Source organism: Cryptomeria japonica, chromosome 1 (assembly GCF_030272615.1).
Source record: "Cryptomeria japonica chromosome 1, Sugi_1.0, whole genome shotgun sequence".
NCBI lineage: Eukaryota > Viridiplantae > Streptophyta > Pinopsida > Cupressales > Cupressaceae > Cryptomeria > Cryptomeria japonica.
Window position 1 is genome coordinate 493,971,530 of NC_081405.1, and position 17,573 is coordinate 493,989,102.

The following is a 17,573-nucleotide window of genomic DNA, read 5'->3' on the forward strand; positions in this document are numbered from 1 at the left end:
ACTCAGGAGATCCTTCCAATCTTAGTTCGAACTCTTTGGGGGTGTCCTCTCTCTTAACTCGCTTTGCTTTGGAAGTAAACTGAAGTTCACTTAGATCTTTGATGCCTGGTGTGGACCTCAACAACCTTTGATGTTTCTCGGGCGAGAATGAACCAATGCGATCCAGCGTGAAGTCTTGCAAGGATTATTGTACGTTCCTTTGATTGCGAAGATTCCTAGCTATGACCCTTTGATGTTCTTCGGCTATGTCTTCCTCTTGCTCTAAGACGATCCTGACTCTGTTATATTCGACTTGGCTTCTCCTTGCGTTCCAAGCTACTTGATTCAATTGGGAAATGATGTCTTCTTGGGTATTGCCTATTTGCAAATTGGGTTGCACCACTTGATTCCGTCCTTCATCTGGCAACACCATCGTACTTCATGATCATGTTCGCAATGTTTTTCTCTTTTCAAAATCTTCGGACTTCGAACTTTGAAACTAAAGAAAGCCCTCCTTCTAGCGCCAATTCTGTTGTGCGCGGGAGCAGGGACAAAAGCTCTTGAGATAACCTCCGTAAATTTGAAGTGATAGAATCTGGAGTTCACGTACAAGACCTCCCTCTAGCGCCAATTCTGTTGACGTGTATTTTGTACACAATCATACACAGAATAAAATACCATTAGGCATCTTATCCTCTCTTGAGAAAATAGTCTCTAACTGCTGAAGATCTGCAAAAAGGATCAGTTAGATAGACTCCAAGGTTCTTTTAGTGGGGTCTCCACGTGTGGACAAGCTTTTTTAGTGGTATGATGTGATTTGCTGTTTCCTTCAAGGCGTCTTACGGATTCAATAGCTCGAAGATTTCACTAATCTAAAAAGAACTTTCAAAAAATGGAAAAAGATAGGGCTTAAGAGGTCTAATCTAGCCTAACCCTATGAACGACTTAGCATGAATGAGATTTGGCAAGACTCAACCAATTTCAATTTTGCCATGAGACAACAACTCAACTGAAATTAGTGCGATCTTCTAAGGTAATAATGATGTTCAATGCATCAAAGATCAAGGACACTACTACGAAGGTACATATCCTAGATACGAAAATGCTTGAAGGTTAAGGACTCAAGGTGTTTTCCAGTCGACCACGCAAGGCGTTCCTACAATCAGCAAGAAGCTAGTGGTTTGGATTGCGAATCCTACCAAATATCAAATCTCACACTTAGTCTTTCAAATTAACAAACTACTTTGATTGAGCGTGATTCAAGTACATCCAACAACCATGAAGATAACTCAAGAAACTTGCAACAAAACACCATAACTTCAATATTTTATTGATTTCCAAGTCATCATATACAACAATTGCTTGAACTTCTCTCTTCAAGACTCAATCTTGCTACAAAAATAAAAATTGCTTACAATTCTAATCTCTCTATTTCACTCTTAACTCTATTGACTATTCTCTCTTAATGAAATGAAAAATGGGGGTATAAATAGCATCCCCAGTTACAATGAAAGGTCCAGATTGAAAGTAAATCAATGGACAAGATCATGACACCTAAACCCTAATTAGGGTTTGTTACAAATGACCTCCTTTTTACTGAACAACATTAAATACATAGCCAAATATTAAATTTGGCACAAAAATCTAGGAGGTATCAGCCAATGAGAATTAAGATGTCATGTCATCTGTAACAACCTTTCGTCTAGAATCTTATTCCCCTTCCAATTCTCTTTCTTAGCATATGCAATGAATTTTGTCACAATTCCTTCGATTTCTGTGCTTGGAATCTCGGGAAGATTCTTGATACTCTCTTCTAAGTGGATAACCTGATCAAATGCATCTAGAAGAGCTGTGTCCCAAGTAGGTTCAAGTTCTTTTGTTCTATCAATCAGGAGCATGGTGGCATACATTTGATCATACTGCTCATCTGTAACATCTGCGTCCTTGCGAAAGATGATCGTGATTCTATCCTCAAACTCTTGTAAATCCACATCTGTCTCGACCTCGATCCTCCTGCCAAGAATGGTACGAAGTACCTCAAATACTCTGTCCTGGATCGGATTGATCACCTCCTCAACTTGACCACATCTAACACTGATGTCCTCAAAGAGAACACTCTTTATATGGAGTAAGGTTGACCACTGAAACAAACTGTGAGAATCACCTTCTAAGATCCTCTCTTGTGCTAAAATTCTTCTAGATGTATGTCTTATAACTTTCAAGACAGGGATGACAACGTCCTTGGTATGGGCAAATGCAGCTACTGTTGCCATCAATCTGTGGATTATCTCAAGAACTTGGATAGCCTGATGGGTGATCTTCGACATCCTTGTAATAAACTCAATGGCCACCGTGTGAGATCTATCCATCCAATTACATGTACGCTGAACCATATTCCTGAATCTTTCTGCTTCATTGATTGATTGAAGGGGCAATGCCTGCAATGGTGATCTAACTGGATCCTGACGTCCCAAAGGTTCATTGATGTGACTGAAATATGTCCTCCATGCACCGACCTCTTTCTCAAGCTTTCTATTCTTTTCTACTTCTTCTCTAAATTTATCCTTCAATGCCTCAAATGTGTCGGTGGCATCATCTAAAGTCTGCTCTGCTGTGGATGGTCCTAACTCAATAGTCTGTATATGATAGTCTTCTGCTAGGATCTCACCCTCATATTTGTCTGCTGCCGGTGTAGCTATCTGCAGTTTTCTAGATCCAGTCTCATCTCGAATCATCTTGGACATCTTTATAGCCTTCTTCTTCTCTGTTGTCATATGTGAACGTCCCACGAGGCTCTCTAAATCAATTGCACTGTCTTCATCCTCAATTACGATCACCTTAGTCAATCTTTCCTTCAACCAATCTGGGATATTTGATCTTGTCTCTTGAACTTGAATTTCTTTATGTACTACTTCTTCTTGTCTGGGAGGAGATGTTATTTCGTTATCATTATCTAAATCATAGTCTTGGAGAGATCCATCGGATGAAACATGCTGTGCCTGTTCTTCCTCCTGTCTATCATTCTGTACCATCGATTCCATGGATTCTTCCACTCGAACTGTTCTATCTTCTGGCCTGGAAGAAGTACCTGGTGTTTGATCTTTGTTAGCACCTTGCTTTTTCTTGGAAGGCTCTTTCTTTTCTGATCTTTCCTTTCTCTTTGAACCTCTCGAATGGAGATTGCCCTCACTGGCACATCGAAGGTTACCTTCACCTGAATTCCTAGGATTAGGATTGCCTTCACTAACACTGGCTCCACCTTCGGCTGGCTTTTCTTCCAAAGTAAAAGACATGGCTATGCCTTGTTCTCTCAACTTCTGATGTTGAATGTCTACCCATCTGCGAGTACAAGACAAGACTGGTGCCATCAATTCATCTAAATCCACGGCCTCGGGCTCATTCCAATTCAAACTTATTGTTTTGCTTTCTCTATCATATGAAGATTGGATGTGCCTGCCGTTGTCCTGAGCTTGGTCGGCTACTCTGTAAATCTTACATTTCCTGATGAAATCCAGAGGCAATCTAGAATGTATCTTTCGTTTCACTTCGAGATCATCTAGGAGATTCATCATAAAATCTTCAATCTGGTACTCATGTCTAAATCTTCTACCGACTGTCTCCTCTAAATGTCCATGTGGATCGAAACTATTCCTCCAAGCAAAAGATGAAAAAGGATACAAGGCTAACTCCCTTTCTGCGTCATCCATGGCTGAGACATTGGGACATACCTCAACTGAATTACCCAAAATAATAGGTACCTGAACTCCATTCTGATGTCTGTGTCTGAACGCCTTCACATATGCTGCCAACTGCCTTGTTACTTCAAGTAACACAATTCTATCTGTCGGGTACCTCGGCAACATGTATGGAGGTAAAGGACATCCATACACTCTAATGTAAGTGAACTTGGGAAACTGAATGAACCAAGCACCGTACCTCTTGATTAACTCCTGGGCATCCTGAGATAATCTGTTGTGAATCCCTCCTTGCAACGTCCTGGTGATGTTCATCGTGAAAGTATCATTGATTAACTTGTAGTTCTTCCCTGGTGGATGATGCAAGTAGGTATAGGATTCACAAACTCTGACCTCGCCGGGTCCTCTTCCAATCACTCCTCTATGAGGTAGTCCTGCGTACTCAACGCTCCTGATTAAGGCATAGATGACGTATGAACTCATGTGGAAGGACTTAGTAGCCCTGAGTCTTCTCAATTGTACGTCTAAGCAATGGCTAATTATCCTAGCCCAATGTATTGTACCCTTTCCTTGAACAATCACCTGGATGAAATAAAACATCCATTTCTCAAAATAGAAGGCATGAGGTGCTCCTGTAACTCTGTTGAGCATGGTAATCAAATCTCTGTACTCCTCTTGGAAATCGATCCGGTGTGGTGTGTTCGGTACTTTGCTCAGACGGGGACGACTCTTGAGTAGCCAGTTCTTGTTGATGATGCTTAGACAAGTATCTGGATCGTCATCGTACACTGATCTAGCTCCTTCAATGCTCTTGTATATCATGTCCCTGTGCTCTGGAAGATGGAAGGCTTCACTTATGGCCTCCTCTGAAAGGTACGCCAAAGTGTTTCCCTCATTGGACACAATTGTCCTGGACTGTGGATTGTAATGACGGGCACACTCGATCATCAACTCGTGGCACTGAATAGCTGGAGGAAAACCGGCCGCCTTAATGATGCCACTCTCTATTATTCTCCGGGCGACAGGTGATGGCTTGCCGATGTAAGGGACCTCTCGGAACTTCTTCGTGCTAAAGTTTCCCAAGTTTGTATCTCCAATGTTGCTCCACTTGGACACGATCTTGGTCTCCACCTCTTCAGTCTTCTGATCTTCTTTCATGAGAGCCGAGCGACTGGTGGATGCTCCCGCCTTTGGGGTCGCCATACCTACACAACATTTCATTATAAGAAATAGATTTTGCAATAACGTAGATAAGAGAGATAGATTTTAGGAAACCTCATGATAAGTCCCTAGAGTTATCATTTCCTAAAATACAACGATTGAGCTAAGAGATTTAAAATTCAAAATTTGAAATATGACGATGAATGAATAAAACAATAATAATTAAATCGCCATACCTCGACAGAGAGCTAACTCTAGAATGCAAAAACAAAATTTGCCTAGGCAAAATTTGAGGTATAAGATAATCTTCAATATGATTCCCTCAAAATATACTTCGCCACCTCTGGAGAGAACGTGATCTTCAAGTAATGCCTTAGACGTGGTCTTAAATGATCTCCAAATTCGCCCTTGGTGTGGTCTTAGATGGATCTCCAAGTTCGCCCTTGGTGTGGTCTTCAAATTCGCACCACCTTTTGATAACTACGCGCCACCCTTGGATGAATGAAATTCGCACCACCTTTGGCCTTCAACGCAATTCGCACTCCACACAAGATGATACTAGCGCCACCTTTGGTTTGAAATCGCACCACCTTTGAACACACTTCGCACTATATTCGCCTCTTCTTGATTCGCATGAAGAAAGGTAAAAATGATTATGTAAAAATGAACGTTTCATTCCCCTTATAAATAGCGCTCATACCCTTTCACCTCTTAGGCCGACTTGACAAATAAAACCATTTTTTAAATGATTTGCAATAAAATAACAAGGCCGACTTGCCTAATTGGGCGCTTCAAATCGATTTTTATATTAATTAAATAATTAATTATTAATGCCTTGCGTTTTTTTAAATGAGAATTTCGATTTTTAATAAAGGCAAAAAATAATTAATAAAAGATAACGCCATATTAAATGCTAAATAAAAATGGATTTTCAATTTTTTAATCGATTTAGCATTTAAGGAAATTTAAATTTGTTTGTTTGGCGCCAAAATTGGAAAACAAAGGGACGTACCTCATCGCTCTGGTCCCTTGGAGAGGGACAGGAGCGATTCACCATTTTGTCTTGACTTTTGCATTTCTTACGTCCAACTCCTTCATCTCCACGTTAAAAATCGATCACCTTGATGGTCCTTCGAATTTGATCGCCTTGTGTGCGCATATGGGTGTCCTTTAAGTGCATATCGCCCTGGTCCTTGTCCAAAGGACAGGAGCGATCTTGTTGTTTTCATGTCCATCTTGCATCTTTTAACTTCGATTTTTTTTATTGTGGGCGAATAGCATCCTTTGTTCGTGTCTTTTGCGCTTATTCCATTTGCTCGCATGAAGTTTTGAGTGTATTAAAGGGATCATCGCCCTTGTCCCTTGGAGAGGGACAGGAGCGATCCATGTCCTTTCCTTGACCTTGTCAACTTTGCACTTCGATCTTCATTGTAATGCCCTTCAAACGTCGTCCTTCACCTTACCTAACCTTGCTTCGCTTTGATCTTTGAAGGAACGTGCGTGCTTTTGATGATATCGCCCTGGTCCTTGTCCAAAGGACAGGAGCGATCTTGATTTTTTCACGTTCAATATGCATTTTTGACCTTCGATCCTTCATTGTGATGTTTTCCAAACGCCGCCCTTTGTCTTGCTTAACCTCGCCTTGCTTCGATTTTGGAGGAATATGAGCGTTTTTGATAGGATCGCCCTGGTCCTTGTCCAAAGGACAGGAGCGATGTGAGGCTTTTACATTATTTGGCGATGTTTGGACGTTCAACACTTTTGCAAATTATCTTCAAACGATGCCTTGGACCATATGCTATCTTAAGACGTCTTGACTTAGCTTGATCTTGAAGCAAAACAAGGAATCCAAAGCAAATCGCCCTGGTCCCTTGGAGAGGGACAGGAGCGATATAGTCTCCATGCTCAAAATAATGATCATTTCACGTTCAAAACTCTTGTTTATCATCCTTTTACCATACCATGGACCCTCTAAAACATTGCAATGTCTTGTCCTTACGTAAATTTTGCATGAAATGGCCAATGTATCTAACATCGCCTTGGTCCCTTCCTAAGGGACAGGAGCGATCTATGTTATAGGGTGTCAATTTCTTCATTTTAACGTCCTTTGAGTGTTTGCGCATGATGAAGACGCCTTGAAATGTCCCTCGCCACCTTGTCTTGGCTTGGATCGGTCTTGAACCTTGGAGGGACGACCTTGAACTTGAGAGGGACGTATCTTCACCATTGTATCGCCCTGGTCCCTTGGAGAGGGACAGGAGCGATCCTTCCTTTGTGGCCTTCATCTTACTTTGCCAGGTTCCAAGTTTATATTCAATGGATTCGTCCTTCTTCACTCTATCCACCCATGCCTTGACATTGTTTGGAATTTTGCAAAAAGAGGTAATTATATCAAAAATCGCTCTGGTCCCTTCCTGAGGGACAGGAGCGAACTAGGCATTTAGCACTGTTATGGGCGTCCCAAAAATCTTCAATTTATATTCAATGCGTTCATCTCATGTTTTCCCTTGTTTTTGAACGTAAACTTGCCTTGACCCTTGTCTGGATTTTGCAAAATGGAGGAAATCGCTCTGGTCCCTGGGAGAGGGACGAGAGCTACAAGGTACCTCGCCCTGGTCCCTTGGAGAGGGACAGGAGCGATTTGGTCAATATAGGTCATTTTCCTTCATTTTTTGCATCTCAAATTATATTCATTTGGCAAAGTATCTTCCTTCGGACGTCCTCCAATTGCTGAGTTATCAAAATCTTGCATGGACATGGCGAAATTTGAATCGTAGCTCCGGTCCTTGACCGAGGGACAGGAGCGATTTTCCTCCTGGAGGCCTTTCCGCGCTCATGAAAATCTTCAATTTATATTCAAATGAAAGATCTTGTCGTTCTCTATCACTTCAAACGTAAAATTTGTCTGGACTCTGCAAGGACAATGAGATATTTGAAAATGAGCTCCCGTCCTTCACTGAGGGACAGGAGCGATTTTGCTCCTACAGGCCAAAATAACAAGATTTTTCACATTTTAACACTTCACGAGGCGAAAACAAATCAATTCCAATGCCCAGGATCAAACTTCAAAAAAGTCAAAATTTGGTCAAAATATTCAATCAGACAAAAATTCACATTGACGGTTAACACTTAGACAAGTTTAAGCTCTGCATGAACATTCCAATTGAAAATTAGACCATTTTGGCGAAATCATTGCATTCAAAATTTGCATTCCAGAAAAGGAAGCTCAAAAGCTCTCAAAAATGACTGGATTTTGGCTTGAAAAGGCAAAATTTAAAACCCTAAGGCTTAGCCCTAAATCCAGACAACTAACGGACTAACAAAACCCTAAAAACGAAAGCGAAAACAAGCGAAAAAGAGGGGGGTCCCCATTTGCGATGGGGCGATGTGTGAAATGGTCACAACAGGTATGAAATTTAGGGTGAATTAAAACAATTTTTTTGACGTTTGCCAAATTTCAAACTTTATGATTGGTGCGACAAACCATGGACATAGCCAATAGGTGAGGGCTTTGGTTGTCTTGGTCAAGGGGCTTTAGTGGAATACAAAAGAATATCTATAAGTTTACTAGTCGTTTAGTTACAAAAACATTCAAATGTTGTTCAATAGCCCATATGAGTGCATTAAATTCCTTTTTAAAGACAGAGACCTAAATTCAAATTTTAGATTTGTTTTATTGATAAGTAAAAGTGGCTAAGGGGCCACACCTATGTACAATGTGAAGGCTACTCCAAAGCCAAAAGAAATGTATAGATCACAAACGGGGAAGCAAAATGTTCCAAACACAAGAACCCAAGACTCTAAAAAACAAAACACTATGATCGACCTCCACGTTTGCAACACCTCCTCGAGCCCATCATCCTCCACCATCTACTCCTCTCGCTCATCATCGTCCACCCAGCCCACGACCAACAACACAACCGGTTCACTTAGGCCCCAAACCTTTACTTTTAGGAGCTCCACACCATTGACAACCTTTAGTTTTCTCACCTCCATATTGTTGTTTTGCTCCTAGACTAGGAATGGTATCTAGGGGCCATTGTATGGCTGAGTGAGTTTTGACCATATCCCACCATCCAGGGATAGCCCAATGCTAGGAATAGCCATGTCCAAATAATGCAGTAGGTTCACCCTCCATCTTGCCTAGATTGGCTTTTCCATAAATCGTTTTGTAGAGGCCCTATCCTTGTGCAGTTTGAGGATCCAAGCCAAAAACATAGACGCGATATCCAAATTCAATGGTATCTAGGGGCCATTGTATGGCTGAGTGAGTTTTGACCGTATCCCACCATCCAGGGATAGCCCAATGCTAGGAATAGCCATGTCCAAATAATGCAGTAGGTTCACCCTCCATCGTGCCTAGATTGGCTTTTCCATAAATCGTTTTGTAGAGGCCCTATCCTTGTGCAGTTTGAGGATCCAAGCCAAAAACATAGATGCGATATCCAAATTCACTTGGTATTGAAACAAAGAGATTAAATACTCTTCTCCCAAGATATGCTTTATCACTTGTAGTATCTCCAAATTCTTGGCTTTGAAGACCTTCATTAGTCTTGCGTTTGTGATATACCGCCTAAGGGCAATTTGCTGCTCCACTACATCCAAACATATTGTTGTCTCCATCTTGCCAAGCTAGTGTCAAACACAACCATCCTCTTTGCCCTTAAAATGGTTCAAAGGGAGCATTTGCATGGGTGAGCCATTAATCTCTTCCTCCTCATTAAAGAAACCACCCCGGTCTGCATTAATGAGAGAATCCTTTGCTGGTTGCTCTTCCCACCATTCCCACCATCAACCATTCCAAACTTCATTCAAATCCATTTGCCAACATAGTTCCTTCATATCGAGAGCCTGGTTGGCTAATTTGTCCACCTCATTATTCCCTTCTTTGAAAACTTGAGAGACCGATACTTCCTCAAACTTAGCCATTCTTCCCAGATCAGTACAAGCAGCTTCTTTGGCTTCCAGTTTGGTGTGTGTTTGCACCTCACAACATTTATAGTGATCATAGAGTCACCCGCAAGACGAACCTTTGAGAGGCGATTGCATACTTGGAGCCCCAACCAAGCTGCTTGAAACTTGATATCATTGTGTGTGCCATTAACCAACTTCCTTGCTTCCATAGCCAATGTCTTTCCCTCATGATCTGGTACAATATATCCAGCCCCAGAAGGTCTTGGGTTACCTCGAGATGCCCCATCAAAATTAACCTTTACCCATCCAACTCTTGGAGGCACCCACCTAGCATTTTCTCTACAAGATGCCTTAGGATCAACCTGGCCAGCCCCATTAACGGGGGTCAAATTTTTAGATTTTAATCCCAAATTTGATCAACCTTTTGCAACCAATTCGATGGAAAAAAAACCTTGTTCTTTAGACTAGCAAATTAACCTCAAAACCCCAAATTACGATTTAGCAATCATAACATGAATTTTCCAATTTTTAACCTTGCATTAAAAATGATTCATCATTTTTTATTACATACTCTAACATAAAATTCTAAAATTAAAATCAAAATCAAAATTGTTCCTAACTAATCTTAATCTAACCAATTCAATAAAAGAATGCAAAAAAAAAGTGAGAGAGAGAAGAGTTAGAATGGGCCCAATAGGTCTTGTTCTCTAATAACTCTCTTTTAGTAGGCATACCCAATTATAACCATTTTTTTGCTTGATCTGAAGGCTCATAGCCAACACAAGAGAAGGTGCAATTGTTCGAGGCTAAGTTGCTGGTCCTGCTATGGGTATGTGTATAGATTTGGGGTTTAGGTATGCTGGTACTACATCGTTTTCCTTGGTTGGATATGAGTATGGGTTCAGGTACAACATTTTTTCCTTGGGTACAAGTACGATTTTGTGTGTATATATATATTAAAATTTAAAATAATAAAAACAGTAATACTCACAATTGCTGATAAATGAATATATAAATACCTCATAATTTGCAAGACAGAAAAAATATCATAAATTTAAATTTTACAATATGATAATTTAATGATTTGTAAAATGTCAATACAAATTGAAACTTACAATCAATATTCATTAGTTTTCATATTGCTCTCCATCGAGAGCATCAAAGTTAGTATCTAGTTCAATTTCATTTGAACCACAATCAGCTGCACTAGCCATGTCATACTATGAAACCCTAGGACGCATCCCCAGGCCTAAATCCCCCATCCTAGTCCCGGGGACATTTTGAGGACACTCAAGTGACATCCCTTCGCCCCTAAATTTGCAAAAAAAAGGGAATGTACCATGAATTGGGGGATGTCCGACCGTCCTTGGGATGGAAGGAGACGTTTGAGACGTCCCTTGACTGTCTCGGGATGACTGGATGTCCTTTGTGGTAGGGACACTTTTTGACTTTAAAAAAACATAAAACTTGCAAACTGTTTTTTTCTTTTTCTTTGTGGGCCCCTACCTCCCAGTTCGCTACAAAGGTGTATAGTTGACTCATTTTACTCATTTGATCATTTGTGTAAGTAGAAAAAACTTGAAGCAACAAGAGGGTTTGAAGGAAGTCATTGAAAGAGGAGGAGCAGAAGGGGAATAGAAGGAAAAGGGGTTCAATCTAGAAGTAAAAGTGCCAACATGGGTAAAACATTGGTTAAAACGACAATATGGAAAATAGACGCAACATGAGTCTTCCTTCAAGCTTGAAAGAGGTAAGTTTCATTCTTCCTTTTTTCTATTTTCCATTTTTTTTCAAAATTTGAAGCATGAAATAACAAAAATGTCTGATTTTTATTTTTATTTTTGTAAGTTTAAAATTTCATTCAATCCCCCCAAAAAATGAGTAGCAGTGACGGTAATAGTAGTAGTGAGAATGAAGTGGAAATGGGTGGTGGAAATATAGGTTGAAGTGTTGAGAGAAGTGGTGGACAACAGCCTAATAAATTTAAGTGCCCTTCAAAAATCATGGAAACATATGCAAAGGGCCCTTTAAATAAAAACAAATCTCTTCTCCAATATGTGTCAACTAGGGGTGAAAGGATTTTTTTTTGGGAGGGGGTAGGGTGTGGGATTGTCATGTATGCTTGACAGATTTTAGGGGCAACTACACAAGGGAAAAATCTCATTTTTTGGGTGTTACAAGTCACGCGGTCAAAGTATGTCCAACACTAAAAGAAGAGGAGAGGATAGAGTGCTATAGATTGCACATGGAGGCAGAAATGGGGAAACAAGGTGTGGCAATGCTGACACCTCCTTTTGCATGTCCATAGTCATCTTTGCCTACAATATCCACTATGGAGAGTAGTCAAGTTGACACAAGAGGAAAGAGGAAGATGAGTGGTAGTGAGAAGGGAGTTGAAGCTATGTTTAATGCACAAGCATGTGAAGCTATAGAGTAATCCATTGCTAGATTCTTTTTTGCTAATGCTGTCCCATTTCATGTGCCACATTCCTCTTGCTTCAAACAAATGGTCAAAGATATAGCCACTATTGGTCCCTCATTCACACCCCTTGGAGATCATAAGCTACAGACTACTCTCCTAGACAAAGAGTATTCCAAGGTTAATGTGCTAATGGAGGATATGAGGTTAACTTGGATCAGGTTTGGTTGCTCTCTTGTGATGGATGGGTGGACTGATGTTAGACATTGGCCACTCATCAATATCATTGTCACATACCCTGCTGGTTCTTATTTTTTCAAAGCCCTGGATTGTTTTGGGAAGCGTAAGTCTGCAGACTTTCACTATAGCATTTTGAGAGATGCCATAGAGGAGTTTGGGGCTGCTAATATTGTATAGGTGATCACTAATTCAACATGTGTGTGCAAATCAGTTGGTTTGATGGTGGAGGGCGTTTATAGGCACATCTTTTGGATCCCATGTTGTGTTCGTTCATTGAACAATGCATTGAAAGATGTAGGGAAAATAGATTGGGTGAAGCAAGTGGTGGTAGAAGCTAGAGACATTCAAATGTTTTTTAGCAACTACCACACCTTACTTGCTCTCTTTAGGTCATTTTAAAAGGACTTCCTCAAACTTGTTGAGACAAGGTATGCCACTTCATTTTGTAAAATCAAAGTTTTGAAACTTCAAACATTTGTATTCCAATTACATTGAGCCTTATATTGCTTTTAAATCGTTAATGAATATAGGTAATGCCACCCACTTGATCTAGTTGGAGAGGATGCTTGAGGTGCACAAACCTCTACAATTGATGGTGGTGAATCTTGAGTGGATTAGATGGCCTAATTCAAGCTCTACTCAAGGAAAATCTGTTAAACCAAACATTCTTGATGACAATTGGTGGTCCATCGTGAGGTAAGACATTGCTGATTTTAATCAAAAATAAATATTAGATTGCTGATTTTCATATTAAATTTTTAATTTTAATATTTTGAACTTTTTGTTTGCATTTTGATTTTGCAGATATGTAATGTCCCCTACTAGTAGTTAACCTGATTAACAATAGTAGTCTAACTCAATATGCTTATAATACTCAAACTATTCATTTAATTTAGGAGACAACTTAGTTTAAACCTAACACCGTGAAATCTGAATCAAAACATTGCCATAATATTTAGTTAATTACAATTGTAATGCCCCTTATTCTAAGTGCCTCGAATTAGACCCTATTGTACAAGATTCAGAAGATGAGAGTTAAGGGACTTACTTGTGAAGTTGTCCTAATTTTCTTGACTTTAAGACCTGCAATCATCACATATCAAACACAACAATATATATATATATATATCAAACTGTTATTGCTGTCAGTTATGACATGTAACTATATTAATATGAAACTGATTCTAGGGGTTGGGATAGGGCACACATAAGAGTAATTCAGTCAACCTTACTAAACCCCAAAAGCGGAACATTGACCCTTTAGGCCTTGGTGGCAGATCTTAGGCCCCAACCAAGGTGGCCTACTCAGCAGGTTGCTGCAATTACAGTCCTATCTGTATCTTGTCTTCTGAGTTGTTGCTAACCTTCCTGGTAGGATCAGTATAAGGAAAATGCAGAGGAATTCCCACTTAACCAAACTAAGCCCAATAGCGGAACATTGACACTCCTGGCCTTGATGGCAGCACTTAGGCATCCAAAAAGGTGGCCTACTTAGTTGGCAGCCTTAATCCTCTTCCCAAATTCCTCATCCTCTACTCCATGAAGGGATTGAGTAGTTAATAACATTGCATCAGAAATGATTAATTGTTTCTATCCATATGAAACAATATGCATAATACATGAAAGGTAAAATAATGCATGAAAGTCAATATTCATTGGCAGTTGTTCTCATTACAGTTCTATTGATGACTAATGCTGACAATTTTAGGGGATTCTGTTAGAATATTGAAATTATAACAGTCTGATCATATCACTGTAGCCCTACTACTTATACTTATTCTTTCCTTATGGCAATAGAATATGGATGTGATTGATTATAATTATTAATACATTTCAGATCCATTAAATATTAAAAACAGATTATAACCATACCTCCCTTGCTGGATTGCTGAGTGCTGTGTATATCCTCCTGCCAGTCCATTTCTTTTTCTATGCTCAATTTCCTCTTCCAGTGATTCCTTTTCCTTTTCTTTTCTTTTTCCCTCTTCCCTCCTCACAGGAGAAGTGTTGGCCCATATTTAAAATGGCCAAGAGTTGCTGGTGCCTTTGGGGAGGGACGTGACTTTATTGGAAGTCACGTCCTTCTCTGAATACCTTTTTCTTTAGAGTATCGTGACTTTTAGGCAATTCAGTCATTTGATGAATATTTATTTATTAACTATCATTTGGTTAATATTTATTTATTAATTAATATAGGAATCTCATAAAATAGTTGCTTATTATTTACATGTATAATATAGTCAATTATTGATTATTTATTAATAGATACAATCAATACAATACTTCTTAAATAAATGGCGAGGAGATCAAAATAAGGATCATTGGTCATCAAAATATTTCATACATAAATATGAGTGTATACAAATTGGATTATGACTGGAACATGACAAGATATGTTTGCTCTTTCATCTCACCTATTGTAGATGACATTAGATATGTTGATACAAACTTTCTTATTCTTGGAAAGATATATGAGACATTTGATAGTATGCTTGAGAAGATAAAGCAAACAATTTTGGCTAAGGATCCTACTTTGGGGTTATATGAGCAACATATTAGGTCCATTGTGACACAGAGATGGAACTCAATGAACACCCCGCTTCATATGGTAGCCTATGCTCTAAATCTCAAATGGTATGCACCAAGGGATGGAAGGGTGCCTCCATGTGATGACCAAGAGGTTTTAGATGGCTTCACACATGCCATTGATAAGATGTATCTAGAGGAGGAGCTCCTACATTGGGTAAACCACAAGCGATGTTATAGAGTTATATTAGCCCAAATAGACCCTATTGCATGGTGGACATGGCACAGGAGGGATACACCACAATTGAAGTTGCTTGCCACTCACATCCTTTCATAGGTTACTAGTTCTTTTGCTACAGAGAGGAATTGGTCCACATATGGCTTTATCCACTCCATCAAGAGGAATAGACTTACCTCTAGACGAGTGAAGAAGCTAGTGGCCGTGCATGGTGCTCTTTGACTCCAAGATTGTCAGACTCCAGAGTATTGACAAACTCTAGCTTTATGGTGGGATGTTGATCCTAAAGACGTGGCCTAGGTTGATGAGGAGGAGACACTAGGTGGATTGGTTGGGATTTTGTTAGATGAGGTGGACGTGGACCATGATAGTGGTAGAGACTTAGAGGAGGACTTTGATTTTGATGCAATGTTAGGAGATGCAGATTAGAGGAAGCAGTGCACTTTGTTTTTTTGTATTTTGAAAATGAAATTATATGGTAGCAGTGTAGCCTTTGGACATTTTGTGTGTTATTCTTTTAATATCACATGCATATTGACAATGAATTCTAATTTCTGAATTATGAATGGCTGCATATTGTACTATTGACCACGTATTGACAATGAATTTTGAACACAAATGTTGAATGTTACAACTTAAAGTTTTATAATGTTTTCATATGCATGCTATATCCATGTTTTCATATGAATATAATGTATATACGCATGCTTTATCCATGTTTTCATATGCATACTTTTTTTTTTGTTTTTTGAAAATGAAATTATTTGGTAGCAGTGTAGCCTTTGGACATTTTGTGTGTTATTCTTTTAATATCACATGCATACTGACAATGAATTCTAATTTCTGAATTATGAATGGCTGCATACTGTACTATTGAGTATTGACAATGAATTTTGAACACAAATGTTGTATGTTACAACTTAAGGTTTTATAATGTTTTCATATGCATGCTATATCCATGTTTTCATATGAATATAATGTATATATGCATGCTTTATCCATGTTTTCATATGAACATTTAACATTTCCCCATATATTTTAAATTTTCCCTATATTTTATATAGCCATCCCCAAAACTGGCAAAAAATTTGCCGTCCCGAAAGTCCGTCCCACCATCCCCTACTGTCCCTATCCTGGAAACTGGGGGTAACAAAGATGTTATATGTTCAAGTTGCCTCATCCTAGAGACTTTGGCAAGTTGTGCAATTGTAGCATCTAAGTTAGCACACTTAGGATTTAGACCCCAATTTCTCGTGGCCTTTTGCTTATAATTATGTCTCTCATGTGACAAAAGATGCAAGTTAGAGTAGACGAAGAACGAATCTTCAATTTTTTTGCACTCAATCTGTTGTGCTTAATAGAGTGGATTAAGGAGTATGTTGCAACTTATTGAGTTCACGTACAGCATTAAAAATTACAAAACATAATTTATAAATTATAATATATAAGGGAAGAGCATCAATTACTGCCCATTTTCCAATTACCGTTCACTCCTTGCTCATCCAATTCCCCAATTTCGAACTTTAAAGAAACCAAAAAAATGATAACTAAAAGCCCATTAATAAATTTCACATGTACCAATAGCCACCCACATTATCCCAAGTAGTTATAATTTTTGGACTTTAATTGGAAGAGTTGTGCAACTTTATTGGTACCCATTGTGCACGACTGCTGGGGCGTTTGTGCATAAGTATTGGCCATTTTTGAGGTGGTTGTAGTGCACAATTATTGGGGCATCTTTAAGTAGGTATCGGATGACACTTTGAAATGACCACTTTTTGACCTTTGTGCACATAATGGATCCCACAGAGTGCATTGTTACTACTCAAAAGCCAGAACAATAGCTATAAGGAGTTAAGTTGCATATGGGGAACCAAAAAAATTCGTCAGAATCCGATGTACCATTTAGGATTTGTGGGTGCGTGAAGTTAGCTATAATGACCATTGGTACGCTTTTGCTAGCAACAAATGAAAAATGAGAAATTTAAAAATAAAAAAGATGTATATTAAGAGAGAATTTTTATTGGAAGTGGCTACAATTAAATAGAGACTTGGCTATATATGCAGCACTATTCATCAACATCTTTTTATATTTGTCTCAAAGAGCACAAACATTATGATTCTTTGAAGATAGGAAGTGGCCAAACTCACTCAAGAGAGTCAAGACAACACTTTTTATATCTACATTTGGGAATAAGGAAGACCTAGAGGAAGAGTTTGAGGAGGAGACATGTCATTTAAAAAGGAAGAAAAATACCAAGATCAAATTGGCATGTTCAAGGAAAAACCAACAATGGGAAGTCTTGTATCAAGTTCTTGATTCTTCTTCTATTCCTAGTCCTCTTTGTAAATGTTATTGCAATTTCCAATTTAATGAACAAGTTATATGCTAGATGGTGTA

The 17,573-nt window shown here is 39.1% G+C and overlaps 1 protein-coding gene across 4 annotated transcripts in view; it reads left to right on the plus strand.

The window, feature by feature from the left end:
- The window catches only part of LOC131073494 (uncharacterized), a 112,197-nt gene that overhangs the window by 18,684 nt on the left and 75,940 nt on the right, over positions 1 to 17,573 (plus strand). The window contains exon 1 of one of the 4 annotated variants that reach the window (XM_058009930.2): positions 12,961 to 13,104. The exons of 2 other annotated variants lie outside the window; for them this stretch is intronic. The gene's annotated coding sequence lies outside the window, so the exon portion shown is untranslated. Of the gene's footprint in view, positions 1 to 12,960; positions 13,105 to 17,573 lie in introns of those variants that run through there. One more of the 4 variants, XM_058009928.2, reaches the window with a different exon arrangement.